Here is a 22,234-nt window from a genome sequence, read left to right as displayed (position 1 = left end):
ATAATTACTTGGTACAAATTGGTTTTCAAAGAACAAATGATAATAGTAGTCTGTTTATCAAAGAAGGACCAAACAAGAAGACTGTGTTGGCAAAAATATTTGTTGATGACACATTATTTATAGGAAATGATGACTTGTGCAAGGTATTTTTAGAAGAAATGAGTAAGGAATTTGAGATGTCTATGTTTGGAGAGATAAAATTCTTTGTTGGATTACAGATTCAATAGAAGAAAGATGGTATCTACATTACACAATCTAAATACATCAAGGAGATACTAAAGAAATTTGGAATGGAAGACTCAAGACCAGTTGAAACCCCTTTTTCTACTGGACATAAGCTTTCCAAAACTGATGATTCCAAAGAGGTAGATCAATGATTGGAAAACTACAATATGTAGTGCATACAAGGCATGATATTGCATTAGTAGTTGGTATGGTTAGCTATAGAAGGATTTTCTTATTTTAGCATATTAAGTTTAATTTAGTGTTTGAGTTAGTGTCTGTTGAGTAGGGTCAGCTATCAAAGGATTTTCTTATTTTAGCATATTAAGTTTAATTGATTTATCTATTTTTTCTAGCCAATCGAGAAGATGAATATTAGTTATTGTAAGTTTTATTCTAGCCAACTTGACAATGTGAAAGATATAAGTATAAGGTCAAGTTGTGGGTTAGAATGTGTGAAGTGGTATGTGAATGCATTGAAAAATTGATAATGCTAAGAGGAAGCAAATCAAAAGGATAAGCAGAATATTCTTGTAATAGAGATTTGTAATCAACAAATTTAGTTGTATCCAAATTAGGTCATCTCATTGTTACTCTCTAACCATTGTAGCAGTGATCTAAATCTCTTAACATAGTTGGTTCAATAGCCATTTGTAAATCCTCTAACAAGATGACAGTTCTATTGAATTGTCTAAAGACCTTTGATAAGGCAACTCCTAACAAAGTGATTAAATCCTCTAACAAGGTTACACCTAATAGTGTATTTTATAAGCTTTAATAGGGTTGGCTCCTAATAGGGCTCACTTCAGAAGAGTGAAAACAGTAACTAGTTGCAATTGGTGGTTTTTCCCAAATTGGGTTTCCATGTTAAATCTTGGTGTCGAATGTGTTCATGCTATTTCTTTTCTATGTTTGCAACTAAGTTAAAGTAATGATAATCATAGATAACATCTTAATATTTTTATCTTAATTAATTACCAAGTATTCTCAGTATTTATCGAGTTACAACATTTCTTTGTGTGCCAAGCATTAGTTGAATTAAGTTTTGACATAATTATTTTACTGACATCTAAGGGATCTGAGATTTATTTTTGTAGTAACTGATTCATCCCTCCACTCTCAGTTACTCTTCTTATATTTCCAACATATTATGAATGCATAAAACAAAAATCTTCCCTGAATCAAAATGTTGGTTAAGTAAATTGTAACTATTACCCATAAAAAATAATTTTCATCCATATATCTTTGCATCTTCATACAATGTAAATGTTGCAATAGTTGTTATGCCTTCAATACTAAAGAATTTATGAAATTAATAAAACTTTGAAATAAAAAATGTGTTCCTTTACTAATTTGAGAATCCATCTTCAAGCAATAAACCCTTAACATACTATTTTAGTTTCCATTTGTCTTTACCAAATAAATGAACAGACCAAATACAAAATAAAAAATATATCTTTTATCATGACCTCATTGGGAGCAGATTGACAATATATCCCTACATTTTTTCGAACCCTTTCAAGATATGAAGTGGAGATCAATAAACACATGTCTAAGCAAAATCATATCTCAAAAAATAAGAAATCATAATTATTTTTAAAGAAAAATTGATCAGATTACCTTTCTATGATATTGTTCTTAACATTGGCCTTTGTTATTGTACAATATATTTGAAACTCATAAAACATATTCAGCTACAATTTCATGAGGACTTCCTTTTAAGAAATTTTTTTTGAAGTAAAAAAAAGTCATGGAAAAAGGAGTATCATGAGAATCATAGAAATAATATCTTAGACATATCAAAAATGCATAATCAGTTTGAACAAAAAACTTTAAGGATAACAGTCAATGGAATCATCATAGTTGTATTGCATCCTAGGACACACAATGGAGAAAGGAAACTACACTTTACTTTGAAAGCAATTAGCTTTCTTTCTTTTGCCCAAAATACATAGGGTAAAAACACAAACCCATGTCACCCTTTTATAAAGAAAAAAGCTAACAAAAGTATATTTGGTCAACTTCAATGATATAAAACTGGTATTATTATTTAGAATTTAAAAATAAAGTAAACTAATGAAATGTGTAGAAATGGATGAAGTTTAGGATTATTATTTTTAGTGATTATTATAATAAGAATTGATATATTTAACTAATTTTTAAGGTGACTTTTTAGTTGATGAAAAACACTAAAATTAAGAGTGTAGCACTATATGGAAATAAACCTATTTCCCTTTGATCTTAGATTATTTTATATATGACATATATAGCTAGATCAATCAAAAATAAAAATTGGCTAGTGTGACAACATATATAACTTAGCTAGAATGAATTTATCTCAATCATATGTTTGAACAAAATTGGGTTTTAGATCAAAATACTCAAACTCATTCGTTCTGATAAGTTAGCCTGAAAGGTAACATAACTTTGTACTTTCACCCCATAATATTTTTTGGAATCTGATGTATCTTATTTCCATGTGGTCAGTTAACTACCAAGTAAGTTTACTCATGATCTTTATAAACTTAACTTGAGTTTGTTTTTAATAAATGTGTCACTAACCAAAACAACCAAACATACAACCACAATTTCAAATGGTTATATATATCACTAGTATATTTGAAGTCATTTTTTGACCAAATTTGACCAACCCATTAGTTGTAATTATTTTGTGCAAAATTTTGATGAAAATTTGGTTGGTTAAAATTTTGACCAATGGGTTGGTCAAAAACTGTATGTTGCCATGGTGCAATTTCCAACCAGATGTTGGTCTAAATTTTGATCAACACCTTACAGTTTTTGACCAATGATGGTAAAAAATTGACAGGTGTTGGCCAACACCTGTCAGTTTTTGACCATCATTGGTCAAAATTTTGACCAATGATGGTCGAAAACTGATAGGCGTTGTTCTAAATTTTGACCAACACCTAGCTGCAAATTTTTTTGACTGGCATGAAATATAAGCTTCTAGTACTGCATCCTATAGGTGATAATGGCAAGTTTATTGAAGAAACTAGGTAGCTTGCTGGTTTGGATGTCTTGGGTGATGGAAATGTGGCAATTATCAAGAGCTTAGATGAACACTCATGTCTTATCATGGAAGAAGCAAAACTTCTAACAAACAAAAACCTTGATGATGGATCACAACATGTGATCCAAAATTTTGATGAAAAAAATTTATACAATTAGATTCAAAAATCATAGCGATTGATTTCACTGACGATCTTCATATTTGTTGTGGGCTATGGATTGGGCAATTCTTCATTTGGAGAGAAGGTTTCCATCATGGCAGTAGTGCCTAAAATATCTCAAAATTGATATTAGCTGCTTGAGCTCAAAGTTCTACAGTCCATAGATGAAGAGGCAAGGGAAGAGCTCACACCCTTGAAACTAAGAAAGAAAGCTACTCAATTTGCCAAGAAAACTGTTGATGCTCAAAGGAAATCATTTAGGAGATACAGAATATGGGGAGAGTGGGACAATCCCTCTTTGACACTTGCTCCAGAGTATGAAGCTGCACAGGTTGAAGCATTTGGGAAAATGTTTTTTTCGGGAAAATTTTGACCAACATGGTAAATTGTGATGGCACTCAAAGCACCAAGGAGGTCTATCACACCCATGTGCATTTATCCAACTTATCATATCAATAAGTGCATGCTTTTAAGGTTCAACTTGCCTCACATTTTAGATAGTGCCCAACATAACCCCTCATTTATGACGATAAAAGGGGAGAGAATAAACTTTCACATTCAAATCAAGAGCAATTTCATGAAACAATTGGTATATTCATTTGTTATGTGTTCTTTGTTCTAATTCAAAAAATAATATTTTCAATTTTTTGAAGCCTCTACTCAAAATGTTAAATAGGCAAATGTGGAAAACTAGCTTCCTAGTAGATTAAAGGTGCATTTTCTAAGGTCTTGTAGGTGAAGGTGAAGCTTTCCTAAGTTTTTCCAACATTTCTCAGAACTACTAATTATTAAGCTAGAATTCTGAAAGATTCATAGTTTTAAATGCAATCCCCATTTCATACCCATTTTCTGTACCCAATGCCTCCCATCTCAAGTAACTATGATAATTACCAAGTAGAAGGCTCAAAATAAATAGATAGACATCTCTGAAGACATTAAATGTAGATACAAGACATTGAAATTTAAAAGGTGCCTATCCACACTGCAGAGCTGATCTCTTAGCATAGCTCATCTCTGTAAGGCTACTCTAAAAATTGACAGTAACTGGTAGCAATTGAATAAGGAAATATCCAATAAGCATAAAAAATCAAAAAGAGAAATATAGACTAAATGAGTAGTGCTTTAAGATTTAAGTGGTACCATGTAAAAATAATACCTAACCCACTAGTCACCGGGACAAAATAAGCTTCATATTTAGAGAGATATTCCTATTCTAAGGTACACAATCCCAGTGAGCTGATGTCATTATTTCTTGTTAGAGCTTTCAAAAAGGTAACCAAAGTATCAGCTTTATCAAGATTATACAAAGATTAATAATGTCATTAATTCTTGATCATTTCATCTAATGTTTTCCACAACTTACAAAGGCCTCGATAACTAATAGCATAAAATTAGAGATAGTGTCAATAGACATTTATCAGTAAACAATACGTCTGTCTTTAAAATAACACAATTGGAAGTCAAATTGCCATGCACAAGGCAGCCAACAAACCTTTAATAGGATACCATCTCAAAAAAAATTGTAGCATTAAAAAACATCTTGGCTATATATTTCATTAACTACTTGCCTTGAATGTCGGGCATCCCCTAATCCTTTAGTCACATTCTCTATCTAGCATAGCAACTCGATGAAGGCATTGAATAGATCCATCTACAACAATATTAACAAGAGGTTGAAATCATAAAGTGAAAAATAATGGAATCACTCACTTGAACAAAAATGAAAGAAAAATGTTAATAGTTTAACATTTTCTTCTTGCTCTTTGAACCTCTCTATCAGCCTTGGACAAGCCTGCAAAATAGATTCCATGCAACCTTAGAACTCATTCGCATGCCAAATGAGACTATTAAGTTCTCTGATAAATTAATGAATGAAAAAGATTCATCTCAATACTGTTAACATATTCGTAAGGATATCACAAAATGTTTGTGTTCAATAATTGAAGCAAAGAAAATTTTGGTGTATTGTGAAAGTCTAAATAATGCTATCATTTTATATTTATAAAAACACTTCCTGGGAAAAATAACAAAGTATTCTCCCCTTAGATTACTTCCCATTTAAAAAACCAAGGAAAATGCAATAGATATATTTATCAACAAAGAAATAACATCAACAAGAGTAACCATGCCATCTCTTAGCATTCTCAGTATTGCCATTGGCACATAAAGAATAGGGCTACACTTCACAATGCCAAAACCTTGAGCAGAATTCATTGTGGAAAGAAGCAAGTTATTTTTCCTTGGTAGGTGTTAGCTAGCAATCATTTCATATAACATCTTATAAAAGAATTCCTAAAGCTAACCACATTTTGAAATGAGATAACAACTAATATAAACCATTTCAAACTCAATTTATTCCTATTTGTGCATAACATTAGTAGGTTAGTGTTATGCCAAGAGAATGGAATTTATGTATCCTCTTGACTCTAACAAAGACAAAGGGCCATTCTTGTTACTCTTTCGAGGTAAACCATAAACTCTAAATAGAAACTAAGCCAAAATTATTGGGCACACAAAGGTCAAAAAACATGGCAAATGTATAGGACAAATAGAGTCAACTTTTATGAAAATGATAAATATCTCCCAACAACAATTGAGAAAGGTTCAAAGCACATGCCTCCTCATACATCTTTAATAGCATTTCTAGACGAGATGTTATCATAGCAGACAAACACTTAGTTGCTACCCTCTAAACCTTCCAGCTGATATCGCCATCATCGCTATATTCATTAGCACTCTCTCTACATCAATAGAATAGTATTCACATGTTGGTAATAAAATTCATAATTACATGAAAATAAAAGACACCATTGTGCAAAAATTAAATTTTCTCAAGAAAATAATTCTCTTAAGCAATTTTAACATACTCATCCTCCTCCTCTCCTAAGAAACCATTTGACATAAGGAAAAATGGAGTAAACCTAAAAAATATTTCCACAAAAATTCATATAGACAATATTTCATACAAATTATTCAATCTATATTAAAGCTCAATTAGTGTACTCCCAACGAATCACCTACTTGAAGTGCGCATATATATAAACCAGCTTTCTAACACAATTGTGCTATACAAGGACGATCATAGTGACTGTAAATTCCATTTGCCAAGATAGCGTAAGCAACGTTGGGAAAAGTGACCAAATTAATCTCAAGAACCTGTAAGGAAAATAAAATTAGAAAAGACAAAACCATAGTAATTTCTACAATCAACAATGTATAAATAGAGACATTTTCACTCTTTCCAGACTTTGCACATTAGTGTACTTTTAAACTAGGTTTAAAATCTAGTTGATTCATGATCATATTAGCAACTTGCCTTAGTTTGAAGATGCCCATGTTCTAGCAAATTAATGAAAGCAGATATACGTGTAACAAAGATTCTTTGTTAATGATTGCAACCCATTAGCTGTAAATTTGTTCTCATCCCAAAGCACATGATAATGTGCTAGTCTACTGGTCCCCTGTAAATGATAAAAACTAGATCAATTTTTGTTATAATACATAGCAAAGAAAACATGACAAGTTGATCTAAGAAATAAATATTATACCTGTATTCCAGCATGGTTGTAGAGATAAAAGTCAAATTTCGTGGGATGGAAAATTTTGGAATCAACCACAGTGCCTGACAAAATATAGGAAAACCACATCAGCATTACAAATTGACACCTTTGAATGGAGAAGAGCAGTACTATATAGCCTTATAGGACCTTCCTACCTGGCAAGATGTTCTCACTTCTGTCTATAGAATGCCTATCTACATGGTTGTTTTCAAATAGTCTAGTATGGTGCCACTTTTGAACAAAAACAAATGCCACTGGGGGCTAGTAATTTGGCTTAAGAGATGCACAAGCCTATTCACACCATAGAAATTTTAGTTCATATAGCATTCAACTGTCTTCTTTAACAAAATCCAAAGAGTATACCAAAAAAATAATGAGTCGTATCAATCTCAATTAAATAGCAAGTAGTCTAGTGAGTATTAGGAAACTGACCCTGCGAATAGCATCCAGTTCATAAAGTAGAACTTGATAAAACTGCCCTTCACTTACACCAACTCTAAATAAATACCAAAGCTGTCACTAAGGAGACATAAGAAATGTAGAACTAAATCTAACCACAAAAACCAATCAAAATGAAATAAATTACCTATAAAATATGACAGAGGCTTTTGTCCTGTTGCTCTGCGAAAAGAAATCAGTAGCTCCTTGCAAAAAATCAAAGTGAAATAATCATTTGAATTTCCTAATATCATACTTTAAATTTCAAGTACCAAGTGAATTTCCAAAAATTATATTTTTAATTTTGAATAGTAACTTGTCTAAGAATTTTCAATTTCATTGGTTGATTTAGTGTTAATAAAATGCATAATGATCAAGGCAGAAATTGTGCTCTAGAGGGTTTTCTTCTCTTCATCATTTAGTAATTCAGAACACATCCCTAATCCATGATGTGTGAAGTTGTAAAATTTTTCCCCAAGTTAATTCTTTTTAAATTAAATCTCTTACATTCTAGATTTGTAGATTGTACTAGCTATACATTGTCACTACATAATACAGGTAATCATCCTAGTTTAAGACTGAATATAAATTGACTATTATACATTGGTATAAAAGGTAATCACTATTTCAAGTAGAACACCTCCAAATCAAATATAAACCGAATTAGCATCCTGACATTTACATCTCAAATAGAACTTACAAGGACATAACAACATAGGCAGACAGATGATATGTACCAAAAGACTACTTTTAAAATGCAAAGTTACAGTCAAGAAAATCCCTAGCACAAATACACACCTTTGAAATATATAACTTTTGAACCAAACATGTAACAATCTTTTGCTAAGCAACATGACAACCCCGTAGACTAAAGAAATATCACATATGATGCCTACTTTATCATTCCTCTAGTAATAATGCCTCGTATTGGATCTTGCCAGAGTTTATACAAATCTTGAATGAGCTCTTGCCGGTGCGCCTAAGCACAAACTAGGCCTGCATACTTTGTGACTTCAGGCTAGTCTTGAGATGCAACCACCTAACATTTTCACCCAACCCAACATATTAAGATAAGCATTTTTCATATGAATTGTGTGAATCAGAACAACAACAAATAATGATTTATATTGAAAATCTACTACCACTATTGATGGAATGGAATCTTCTCCGGGGTGTGGATGCATAACATCTGCCCCAAAGATGATAGAAGGTATATCATTGACTAGAGGAATCCTTCTAGAAATTGCATCAGCAAGGACTATGTTTCTTCCACCAACCTAACATGCAAAGCATCAACAATGACAAATTAATAAGTTACATTTTCTTTAAATAGACATAAAATATAGAATATTTGCGGGCACATTGGAACTACAAAATATATCTTTAGTACACACCTTTAAATTAATTTTGAGGGCCACATTTGCTAAATATTGCTTGCTTATTTTAAACACATGCTTTGTCAGGCATAATTGTGAAACAAAGCCGAGATCAGTTTCACATATTCGCTTAAGGTCACCTAAAGCAACACAAGACAACTCATCATTGACTAATATAATACAATGTCCCAACCCATCATAGAATAAAAAAAAATAATTCTTCAAGAAACTTCTATTATTTATAGAGAATAAATCAAATACTAGCAAACCATTTCCTGAACTCTTTCAAATTCTTAGATGAAACTAAAGGAAAAAATACACACCATAAAAAGAACCATTGTTGCCAGGAAAAATGACTATAAGAAGTTCCAACTCTTTATTCTTGAGTCTTGCATTTGCCTCTTTGCAGATGGTTTTCAAGGCTCTCTCTACTTGTTTAGGCCATGATTGATGAATTTGGATCATAGGTTCTGGGTTGAAATTCTGCAGTCAAACAAGAGGACATCACTTAACAATGAAGGACATGTCAAACTATTTAAATTATTATGGGTGTCTGAATTGTAAGTTAATACCATCCCAGAAACCTAGCACATCTGTGCCAACTCTTGACAAAACCCACAGGCAACACTCTTCTAAACACCTCGTGAAAACTTTACACATGCCCAATAGTTTACAGTTCCTCCATTCACCATTTTCTGTTTCATGAAATATAATAACAATTGCTAAGCACTTTCTTAGTAACACTTGCATCAAATCTTATGTAAAATTTTCTCTATCAGTAGAAGTTAGAACTAAATAATTAGCATACGAAGTAAATCAAAGACATTTGAACTAAATAATTAGCATACAAAGTATCAAAGACACTCTTTTAGTCTTTAAAATATGCAAACACTTCATCCATTACATTATTCATCATATTCCACTATCCAACTTGAGGTAAGCAATCCTTTTCCCTGCTAGTTTCATGATACTTTAGTTGCACAATAATTGTTGCATTCATAGTCAAACATAAATGGAATAGAGAAAATTTACTATATATTACAAAAAAAAACCATTTTGAAAACAAAATAAATGGTAATGAGGGAATCAATACCCAAGGTGCATGAAAAATTCGAGCTTCTACTGAAGCAAGCTTGTCACTAATTTTAAGTCCAAGTTCTTTTGCATATGGATCTTGATGGTATGCATTGTGGAATACAGTCTGCATAGAAAGAAGCAATAAATTAGTCTTAAAAGCTACAAAGTACTCTAATAAATCCTTTTTTTCTTGAACTGTGCTAAAAAAATTTGGGGCACATGCAATCCTGCATGCCCAAAGAGATTTCTTTATTCAATTTTGGGATACAATTTTGTAGGTTCTCTATGTGTTTGTTCTGATCTCTATCTGCTGAGCATAGCCAGTCTTCATAAATCAACTTGGGAGTTTTTATACTTGTCATGTTTACTTATCATGCATCACATGGCTATCTCAACAGTCCCCTAGCAACATTATAATATATTCTATTTCTTGATTAGTAGGATTAAAAAATAACTACATATAGCTGGGCAATTACCATGCCCTTGTGTACTATGATAACATCACTGTAGCAGCTGTTACTTTCAAATTTAATATTTACTATTTTAAATGGCTTTAACTAGTCATTACTTCAACCATATAAGGTGACTAGGAATCTTGAGCTTTTGGAGCTCTTTTTAGTACTCTCTAGCAGCTCCAATACATCTCTTTAAAAAATCTTATATAGATCCTTGCATTAGCCAGTACAGTTATCTAACAATTCACATGCTTTGGGTTGATGAAACCACTACTTTGAGATCATGGGCCATAGTGTGCTATATCCATCCATATACAATAATACAAGGGGGGTCTAAAAAAAGTTAGAAGCTGCTACTTCCTTAAGTGATCAGAGAAGAATTCAGAGAGAAACCAATGTGTGATGAGGCAAACCCTCGACTTTAGAATGAATTCCAGATCAATATTAACACTATTGTTGGCATGTTTTAAATTTAATTTGCTTTTTTGTGTAATTGTTGCAAGACTTGCAAAGCGATACTCTTGAATTTTGTTGTGTCAATAAAGTTCTATTTTCATGATTCATATTCTTAATGTGCATTTCTCAATAATAAAGAATTATTTGCTGCATTTCTATTTCACACATTAGAAGTTTCTACTTCCCTAAGTGATGAGGCAAACCCTAACTTTGGAATGAATTCCAGATCAATATTCACACTATTGTTGGCATGTTTTAAATTTAATTTGTTTTTTTGTGTAATTGTTGGGAGGCTTGCAAAGCTATACTCCTGAATTCTGATGTGTCAATAAATTTATATTTTCATGATTTGGATTTTGAATGTGCATTTCTCAATAGTAAATAATTATTTACTACATTCATTTTGATATGTAGCAGCTGTTGCAGCAATCTGAGGGCATGTTAGCTACTATAATTAGCTATTATTTGGGCAACACATTTCTATATGCATCAATTGTTGTACTAGATTCCCTTATATTACAACACTGCACAAAATAGAAAAAATACTTATTTAAATTATATCCAAAGACATCTTCAATGTAGGGAGAGAATATTTGTAAAATTTCCATCTCTCATTCTCGAGGATGCTGACATGTAACTTTCAAAAGGGTGGTAATTTTCCTTTCATTCAGACATTTTGAATAGCATTGGCCCTCTACTATTTTACAGACCTATTTAGTTACACCAATGAGTATTCTGCATAAATATATAGAAACATAGCTAACTTCTACAAAGCACTTCCTATTCCAAAAGATTTATTTGAATTACAAAAGCATACCTCCATCGGAAAATAGTTTGGCCTTTGCTAATTTCCAACTTGTAAGCATGACAAACTAGTATGCTATATGGTAAATCCATATGTCTCCTGGAAATACTCCACCATAGATTTCATTGCTCCTTTATCATCCATAGGAAATAGGTCTATAAAAACAATATAATTAGCAACAAGATGTTCTATACCATATATAGGTTAACTTGTAGCCTCTTGTAATAAGAATATTTCCATTCCATATTACTAATATTAAGCATCCTGAGAATCTTACGGTAATTCCTAGGTGGGTTGAGAAGTCAACCCAAAAATATGATATTTCCTCCGCATATTTGCTTGATGTGTGACCTCAACTTTTACACCTCTCAAGGCCTTCTTAATCTATCTTAGTAGAGATGTCATAATGACTATATTAGACTAAATTCATTATTTACATCCATATTTTAGAATTATCTTATATAATCCAATTGGGTGTTCTTGAAACCCCATACCTTGATACGATCAACATCAGACAATGGTCTAGATCCCATGTCCTTATTTAAGAGCTGAACCAAAAAATAAATAACATTCAGTGGCTCAATGAAGGCAGTCAATGAAATATCTACAACAAAGGAGATGGTTGTCAATTGTTATTTGTAGGTCACCATTCAAGTGTAAACTTTACTCCTTCCTGATACAAAATATAATATAATGATATGGGAAACATTTTCTAATAGAGAAACAATAGTTATCCTAATTAGTAAAAGGTTAACAAATAAAAGAGCAGAAAAAATAAGAAGAAAAAACACTTCAACAAAGATTGGAAGCGGTCTTCCTAGATGATAATCTTAGGAGTCAAAAAGACTTCATGAGACTTTTCCTCTAAAGATATGCATCAAAGTGGGACTAGTGCCATTGAAACTTGTTATGAGAATGCTGGGAAAGGTTGAATGATTCGGCTTTAAACCCACAAATTGAATTTGTTAAAAGGTATCCAAGGCCTTTTCAGCAAACCCTTCCCGCACATATTTCGCAACCAAGGAATTCCACGAGATGACATCTAGTCAAGGCATTTCTTTGAAAAACCTCAAAGCCTGATTGACATCACCATTCATTGTCCCTTTCTTTCGCCCTTGGTCATTAGCCAAACCCCTCAACACATTAACAATGAATTAGGGCACGCAAAATATAACTTTTTTCATTTTAAGATAATGAAGCTCATGTTGGTCAAAATTTTGACCAACACACACATGGATTTTAAAAAAAAGACATTTTTCCTTGCTTATTTTGACCAATTTTACCCCATTTTAATAGATGGTCAAAAATTTTGGTCTAAAAATGGGGTCAAATGTACTTGTGTGTGTGTGTGCGCACCTATATATATATAGATATAAGGGCAAGTACAAGAAGTTGGATCTCACTTTCGGGCAAAAAGTAGAAGTGTTTTTCCTATTTTAGAAATTTCTTATCAATTGATATCAAAATTTGATGCATTTAGAGATTGAATATAAAAAAACTTCAGAAGTAAAAATTGTAGTGCTTGGAATCTACTATTTGAATATGTAATTTATTTTTGTAACCATATGATAGTTTTTTTTTTTTGTATGGATCTTTAAAAACCACTTTTTCAAAATGTCTGTTTTAGGACCATACCATACTCATGTACAAACACCATAATTTGACACAAATAAATGAATTTTTGTAAATCCTTTTACACAAAGTTAACTAAAACACCAAAGATTGATGATAATATTTTTTCATAATTTTTTTATGGAATAATTTTTTAATTATTATTTTTAATTGGCTATAAAGGTAAATTTTAAAACCTCTCGTGTATAGACACTGTAATTTAATCAAAATTTCACTTTTTTCAAAAATTCTTTTTAAAAAAAAATTCAAAAGAATTGAATGTAGATTGATGAAAAGTAAATTAATTTAAGAAAAATCATAAAATAAATTTTTTATTAAATTTTTTAGTGAACATCGCTATTTTACATTTAGGTACCACCTTTGATTAAAAAATAATACAAAAATAGTAACTAAAATCACAACACTATTAAATTTATATTTATGAAATCAGGACAGTGAGAGCTCTAATGTGTTTTTGTTTCATAAAAAAATTGATCGGGAAGACCCTCTAAATTTTTTGAAAAGGCATGAATTTGTCAGTTCAATGCCTTAGCCAAGTCTTGAGAGGTCAAGGCATAGGCTTGGTCTCACCAAGGCTATCCTGATCTTAAATTTGAGGTAGGAAAAATAATCCCACCTCATGTTGTAAGAAATAGGCACCCGTTATTTGAAATTCAAAAAATGGGTATCTATTTTGAAAAATTAAAAGCAACATTCAAAATCCCCTCAAAAATTTAATTTAATTTTTTTTTATAGAAAAGGGTACACATTTTTTACTTTTAAAAAATGTGTATCTGTTTGTAAAAAATGTTAAAAAAAAGAAAGAAAAGAAAACGGGTACCCTTTTCTTGAAAAAAAAAAGGGTGTCCATTTTATAAATTTAGGATTGGGTACCGGAGCCAAAAACAGGTGCCCATTTTTTAAAATTGGGTACCTATTTCATAAGAGGTCTCATTCCACAGAATTATATATGTGTGTGTGTGTGTGTACACACACACATAGATAGATAGCAGTTATAACAAATTCATTGAAAATTCAATTGCCACCTTTTACATTTGCATCAAGGACAACATAATAGCCAATAACTAAGTGAGTAATTTGAGATGTGGTTGTGTTAGCCATACATTTCTATAATTTCTCACACATTTTATCAATGTTTTGAATTTTTATCTTTGTAGTAAGGTGAAGGCACTAATTAATATCCCCTCTTTTGTAAGTTACATTTTTTTTCTTTATTGTAAAATTTGTTATGCAAACAGAAAAAGCTAGTTAAGAAATGTATCAATGGTTTGTGATATTTTCTATAATAGTCATTTGGCCATGTATGTCCACGAGATCAATGTGCATGATTTGTGCTTTGGCTAGGATGATAGGGTGTAAGGACCCTCCTCGTATGAAACTATCTAATATGAATTCTCCGTTAAAACTATCATAGGAGATTGAAATGGATGTAAAGAAATGCTTATATTGTGATTGTCCTAAAAGAATCTAAGATTTGTTGTTTCATTCATGTTTTAGACACTTAGTGAGTCGAGAACTACTACATCACCTTGACTGTTTAAAATATTGATTTTTTCTAACAATGGTACGATGTGTTTTCATCTGATAATGAGGATGTTGATTTGATATCTCGATGATCAAGTTTTATGCTTCAGATAGTTTAGTATTCTTTAATTGGTGTTGTTGTGACGATTAGGTATATGCATGCCTAACAATGATTATTTTGGTACTTTAATCTAAATTAATGAATAAGTTATGTTATTTCATGTTGTGTGATGTTTTACTTTCAAATATTTGATCTCATCATTTAATACTTTATGAACATGTATGATGATGAAGTGAATGAATGCAGAACTAACACTTTGATTTTTCTTATTTTAATGAATAGAATGAGATAAACAATTGAGTATTAGAAAATGAATGTTTTTAATTTATATGATTTTTTTTGATATGTAAATTACATAATGCATGTGATTTCTTGAACCTAGTGATGTGTGCAATGAGTGTGCAAAAAATTTAGCCAGGAAACCCAATGGAAAGACAAAACTAAAACCCCTTGTTAATTTGTGCTATTTTTGCATTGTCTTTCTTTGAAGGTTGTTATATAGTTAAAAAAACCCTCCTAGATTTTTTTGGGTTCTATTAAGTCTTTAAGGCAAAAAAAAATTAAATTTAAGTACCCTAGGGGTGAGGGTAGGGGTGGGGAGTACTTTCCACCATCTTAGCCTCCTTGGTTGACTTTTAGGGTCACTCAAAAACCCTACTTTTGGTTGATTGTGAAAATGGAGTTGTCTCCTTCATGGGTTGGTGACTCAAACTCCATCTTGAGTTACTTGAAGTCTAGTTGAGTTAAGGATCATACTTAGAGGTATTTTGGTGGAAGTTTTGGTTTTGTTACCCAATCTCTAGATTGAGAGGAAGTTTGAAGATTGAAGGAAGAGAAGGAAAATCTCTTCTCAAATTTTTATTTTACCATAACTCTTGTGAAGGTAGGAGTTCTTCACTCTTTGATTTTGTTTATCCATGTTGTTCATGCTTGAATCATGCATAAGTTGTTGTGTTGTTCTTTGTTTTGCTTGCTTGTGTGTTGGGATTGATTTGAAGGGATCTTAACTTGTTCTTGATGTTCTTCTTATGCTTGTTTTGATGTTTTGTTTTGAAGGGATTTCATGGGGATTGTTTTGGCATTACTCACCCTTCGATAGGGAAGAAGTGGCCATGTATGGGGGAAGGGCCTTAGTTGGACCTCAATGGTATAGAGTCTCCTCTCATGGTGAGAGGAGGGAAAGAGGGTAGGGTGTATGGGCCCCTACTTGTCATCAAATGCCTTGTTTGATATTGTGAATTCTTGAAAATAGAAAAGAATGAAAATCTTTGTGGTATTAGCCTTGAAAGGGCCTTGTAGAAGAACATAAGTTATTGAAGTTTTAGCCCCGAAAGGGCTATGTTATGGCATGGTGATTGACATCTCCCATTGGGAAAATCCACCTCCCCCGTAGTCAGGTCCTATGTTTGGATCTATTGTGTAAAATTGGGTTGGGGTGTATGCTTGATTTTTTTCTGATGTTGTGATGTTTCACCTCGAGTCAGCTCTTGTCTTCCCCTTGTATTTCCTTGAAGTTTTGAAGGTATTGGAAGGAAGCACTTGTGAAGGATTTTGAAGAGATTTCATTTGAATTGTAATTTTATGTAAAATGCATTTGAATTTGATGTATTGGCAAAGACATCGAGTTTTCTTACTAGTTCTTTACCTATGGAGCCTTGAACTGATGCAGGCGCATCTCATTACTAAATCATTTCAAAGGTCCAAGATTCTCCATATATTTTAAATGGTCAATTTTAATAATTTAGGATTATGTCTTAGTGGATAGAATTAGGTGTTTTATTAAATAAATGTTATAGTTTTTAGTCAGATATGTTAGAGAGTTAGAGGAAAGGGTTAATGATGTTAGTGTCGGTTTTAGAAAGGATAAAATTAGTAATAGAAATGCCATGTGGTCAATAATTAAAAGAATCTCATCAGAAAGTTGGTGGCAATTTTAGGAGTGTTCATAATGACAAAAAAATGGGTATGGAATAAAAGAAACCGTTTCATATTCCTTCTATTTGGAGGAAAGTCAATTTTCTTTAAAAGGCCAATCCTATTCTTAGCAATTACAAGAATATCCATGATTGCTGCATGGTATTAATGGTAAAACATCTTTCAGATTCCTATTCTTAGCAGTTACAAGGATATCCATGATTTCTGCATGGTATTGATGGTAAAGCATCTTTCAGATTCCTATTCTTAGCAGTTACAAGAATATCCATGATTGCTGCATGGTATTGATGGTAAAGCATCTTTCAGATTCCTATTCTTAGATGGAAAAGAAAACATTTTTATTACTACTGGACAACAAGGCCAGTCAGACTTTGGTTATTAAAAAGCCAATCTTTTATGTAAAAAAAGATTTGAACTTGGGGAGGAATGTGAAGTTTTATGTCTCTTTTGGTCTCTTGTATTTTTTTTTCAAGATTATGGTTCTACTATTATGCTTCATATATTTCTCATGGCAATCAGTTTAGGGAATAACAATTGCAGAAAAATGTACTCTGATGCGGGATCAATATCTCAGGTTTGAACTGTTGGATTTCTCTCAAATTGTTATATGTTGTTTGAAACCTAGTTACGCCAAATATCAATGGTTGGATTGAGTAAATCTTTTCTGGTTCGAAAGTTATTCATGTCTGAGTGTGGGTCTATCTGAAGGCAGCAAGAAGATATTTTGGGAGATTTTATTTTCAAAGTTTTGTTTATTGAATCTGATTTTAGTGTGTGATCTTGAAGGTTGTAGATGCCCCTTGAAGCAACTCAGTTGAGTGACTGATTCCTCCTAAGTTTTCCAAGGTGTGGCTCTGCATCATTTTTGGTATCAGAGCTCAGCAAAAGGTTTGAGAAAAAGTAGTTGTGTATATGTTTGTGTGATTGTGAAAGATTGAGAGAAATAGTATGAGAAGAAGTCTAGGAGACTAGATAAGAAGAAAATAACCTAGCTGAGGAATGATGGGACAAGAAGAAGCAGCTTTATTGTATCTTTTTAGAAGGTATCAGCAGAGAAAGGATTCTAAACAAAAGGAGATAGAGGAAAAGAAGAAAAGAGAGAAAGAAGAAAGGAGAAAACAAAGAGAAGAGCTAAGCAAAATAGAAGAGGAGATAAACAATTTGAGAAGGAGACTTGAGGAGAATGACGCTAAGTTGAAAGAGAATAAAGCTAAGTTGAAAGAAGTGCAGCAAGAACACAAAGTGCAGCAACAAGAAGTGCAACAAGTATCTCTTGACGAGAGCAGTAACAAGACAAGCCCTATTGGATTTGAATGTAAACAATTTGTGGTTGGAACAATAACATGTCCTTTGAAAATAGAGAAGAGTACAATACTGGAAGGTACTCCTATGAAAAAGATTTTGGAGGCCGAGGATAAGAAGGAAGAAGTGATTCAAAGCACACAGGTAAAGGATGAAGAGTTAGATCAAGAAGAGGAAAACAATTCATTAGAAGGGCATAGACAGTAGGTGAATGTTGGTGCAGAGACTAAGAGTGAACAACAGGAGGTTGTTGTTGAACCTTGTGAGGAAAAGGTTCTTGCAGATGAAGAAGAGTTGGTGACAGGTGTGGTTGTAGATAATATTTTCCCAGATGAAGGAGATGTTGACACAAATGATCAGAAAGGAAAAGATGTAGTGCAAAGATGCTGAAGAGAAGACTATTGATGACAAGAATGAAGTATTTGTTGATCATTATGATGCTCTAGAGATATACAAATGAGAAGCAGATGTTGGTATGATAATTTGGTATTTTTATGCAGGTGATACGAGGCTGTTAAATATATTTGTTCCAAGATTTGACATAGGTACCATGGAAGGTATTCATTCTATAGTTTGGAATCAAAATGTTCTGGCAAGCGACATCAATTCCATCATTCTTATGGTGACATTATTGCTTACATACAATTGGAAACTCTGAAAAAAGATTGCAGCAATTCAATGGGACTTGAATTTTTCTGTCCCTGGGAGTATGATGCAGGCACATCTCATTACTAAATCATTTCAAAGGTCCAAGATTCTCCATATATTTTAAATGGTCAATTTTAATAATTTAGGATTATGTCTTAGTGGATAGAATTAGGTGCTTTATTAAATAAATGTTATAGTTTTTAGTCAGATATGTTAGAGAGTTAGAGTTAGAGGAAAGGGTTAATGATGTTAGTGTCGGTTTTAGAAAGGATAAAATTAGTAATAGAAATGCCATGTGGTCAATAATTAAAAGAATCTCATCAGAAAGTTGGTGGCAATTTTAGGAGTGTTCATAATGACGAAAAAATGGCTATGGAATAAAAGAAACCATTTCATATTCCTTCTATTTGGAGGAAAGTCGGTTTTCTTTAAAAAGCCAATCCTATTCTTAGCAGTTACAAGAATATCCATGATTGCTGCATGGTATTAATGGTAAAGCATCTTTTAGATTCCTATTCTTAGCAGTTACAAGAATATCCATGATTGCTGCATGGTATTGATGGTAAAGCATCTTTCAGATTCCTATTCTTAGCAGTTACAAGAATATCCATGATTGCTGCATGGTATTGATGGTAAAGCATCTTTCAGATTCCTATTCTTAGCAGTTACAAGAATATCCATGATTGCTGCATGGTATTGATGGTAAAGCATCTTTCAGATTCCTATTCTTAGATGGAAAAGAAAACATATTTATTCAGAGATGCTTGCCAATGGGGTGACCAATTACTTGATGAAGCCATTTAGTTCTTGTATTTCTGCCTTCATCCTGACCTTTGACAATTTAAGGTTTTCTATCTATCCTTCAATCACCTCATTTGTTTAATTCTATAAGCCAACTTTGGTGTAATGTCTGGCTTCCCCAAGATCCACTAAATGCAAGGTAAAATCATCAGTAGACATATCCTCAATTCTTCCCTCTTTGGTAGGTTTTCTATCTCCATGGTTAGATGCCCTATTTTGAGATCTTGTCTGAGAATGGAAAAAGTCTTCTACTTCTTAACCTTAGTGCTGATCCATAGTGGATAGTAAGAGATAAGGTATCCTTGTTGGGGACCCCTTCATCTTTCCTTTTTCTCTTCCTGTCTAGCCTATCCTCTAACCATGAATTTGTGCTTATCACTTTGGAGGTTTTTCCAAGGGAATCTATGCTAAACATCTTTCTCTTGACTAGAGTGATTATTTTTGTGGTCAAAGAGAAGGGATTCTTTGGGGCCTATGAAATGAGCTTCGAAGAATCTTGGCCTTTCTCTACCTCCAAAGTCTTCTTTGTTGCCTCATCAAATTCATTTGATTCACTATCACTACTTCCTCCATCTCCTAAATCTATTACCTACACTCAAGGACTACTTGGTTGGAGAAGTGTAGCACTTGTAGATGGAACTGGGCTACTATGAGGTGAGGGGACCAGAGTAGCCTGAACATCTTTAGGATCTTCCACTTTCTTCTTCTTAGCTTCTAATGGGGTTCTAATCATTGGGAGGGAGCCATCATGACAAGTTTTAGCCAAAGGAACACTTTTTTTAGGAGGTTGATCACCTCCACCTGATGTTTGAGCCATCCTTGAGTGATAGCCAAGGTCACACCTGATGTGCTACCTTGAGAAGAAGAGGCCATGGAAACTGCTGAAGAAGCTTGAGTAGATGAAAAAAATCTCACACAATCTTCCCCAGAAATTAATTCAATATTCATGGATTGTGGAAATCTGTTTGCTTTGAAGATGTACTTTTACTTCAACTCCTTTTGGCTATGATCCATTTGACCCATTTCTTGGTCCTCTTGATAATCTAGGCCAACATTATATCTAGATCCTCTCCTGCATCTTCATAAGGTTCAAAGCTAATAGGGGTACCTCTTAGCTTTTTCAGGTAGGTGTTGCTATACACATTTTGACCATCATCTTCTACTCCTTCAACATTAATATTAAGCTTATACATCTTCACTTGATCCACTGTCAACCTGGCGAAAGCACGATCATGACTCTCAAACTCATCCTTGCAATCAACCCAATAGTCTTCAATGGTAGTGATATGTTTAATTACACTTCCAATTTGCAACACTTCCCTTGCATAACCATTCGGATCAAACATGGGCCTCAAGACTTCATACATCTCCAATTTGTATTTCATTTCAAATACCTCTAGCATGTTCTTTGCATCAGAACAAGACTCATAACTAGAAGGTCCCACCTTCATAGGAAACTTGTATCCTTTCTTCTTCAAACTCCCGCTTAGCACATTCACTTGGATTGCTTTTCAGATGATCTCAATTAGCACAATCATATTGCTAGGATACCTCAACAGCTTCAAGGGAAAACTGTCAAAAGCTACAAGATGCAAATACGAAAAGGATGAGAATTGAAAGAAGTAACTTCCAAATTGGCTAATGGTTACCACGGCTTTAGGGCTAAATCTCCTCTCTAGAAATACTTGTAGCTCCCTACAAATTCTCATGGTGAATGCATCATTAACTCTTATATACTCTATATAACTATTTTCCAGTTGTAAATATTGGTAGAATTCATAAGACTTCACATTATCAGGAAAATTTTCCACCCTTGGGAGGCCTGGACATAATTGTAAAGAAGATAACCTGTAAATGAGGAAGGAGGACATGTAGAATGCATTGTAGAATTTTTTAGCACTAAGAGCATTGGACAGAATCTTGCTTACCTCATGAACCCAATCAATATATTGGGTATCAGAGAAGATGACTTGCACCAAAAAGAAATATTGCTCAAAATTTTTTAAAGCTTCTACCTCACCTTTCAATCTATCTAAGAGGACCATGATGTTGACAATCTCAGGTTTGAGATTAGTCCTAAACAAAGTCTTAGGAACCTTACTCTTGGCACTCTGTGATTTTTGGAACCATGATTGCACTCTTTGTATTTCTTATTGCTCCTAGGTTTTCAACCAACTGTTGTAGTTATAACTTTGCAAGATCATATCTGTGATCTTTCTTGACAATCTTATAACCAACATCTACTACAATACAAAACACATTGTTCAATCTACTAGATTGGTAAAACTTATATACAATTACCCTAACTGCAAAGTCTATCAATGAATCTGTGATGGTATCAATATTCATTCCTCTCTTATTCCACATGGTTCCTATGTTCTTCTCAATAACATCTTTTGAATCACTCCTCAAAGTCTTAGGTTGATTTAGGGTTTGATACCCTATTACCCTATGGATTATTCTTTTGATGATTTTGATAGGTCCATTATCTAACCATAGAGAACTATCATAAATTCTACTTAACACAATCCTAATCCATTCAGTTTTGAAAATATTCGAGAAATCTAGGGTACGAGTTGACCCTTTCTTTTCTACAATTTTGTATTCTTCCCTTAACACACCATTCTTACAAAGTCTATCATATGCTTGCCTGATCTCCATATCACCCATACTCCCAATTTTGCAGTTGTAACATTTCCTAACATCTTGAACCATAAACTTTCTGTGGTATCATGGATAACACACCGGAGG

At 32.9% G+C, this 22,234-nt stretch overlaps 1 pseudogene; it reads right to left on the bottom strand.

Moving 5' to 3' along the window:
• Positions 1-6,760: 6,760 nt before the first annotated feature.
• Positions 6,761-20,829, bottom strand: LOC149572219 (protein argonaute 10-like; annotated as a pseudogene).
• Between the last annotated feature and the right edge of the window lie 1,405 nt (positions 20,830-22,234).

This window comes from Cupressus sempervirens, chromosome 2 (genome assembly GCF_028749045.1).
Source record: "Cupressus sempervirens isolate cs-2001-9-10 chromosome 2, ASM2874904v1, whole genome shotgun sequence".
NCBI classification, from domain to species: Eukaryota; Viridiplantae; Streptophyta; class Pinopsida; order Cupressales; family Cupressaceae; genus Cupressus; species Cupressus sempervirens.
This window is presented reverse-complemented; position numbering and strand designations above follow the sequence as displayed.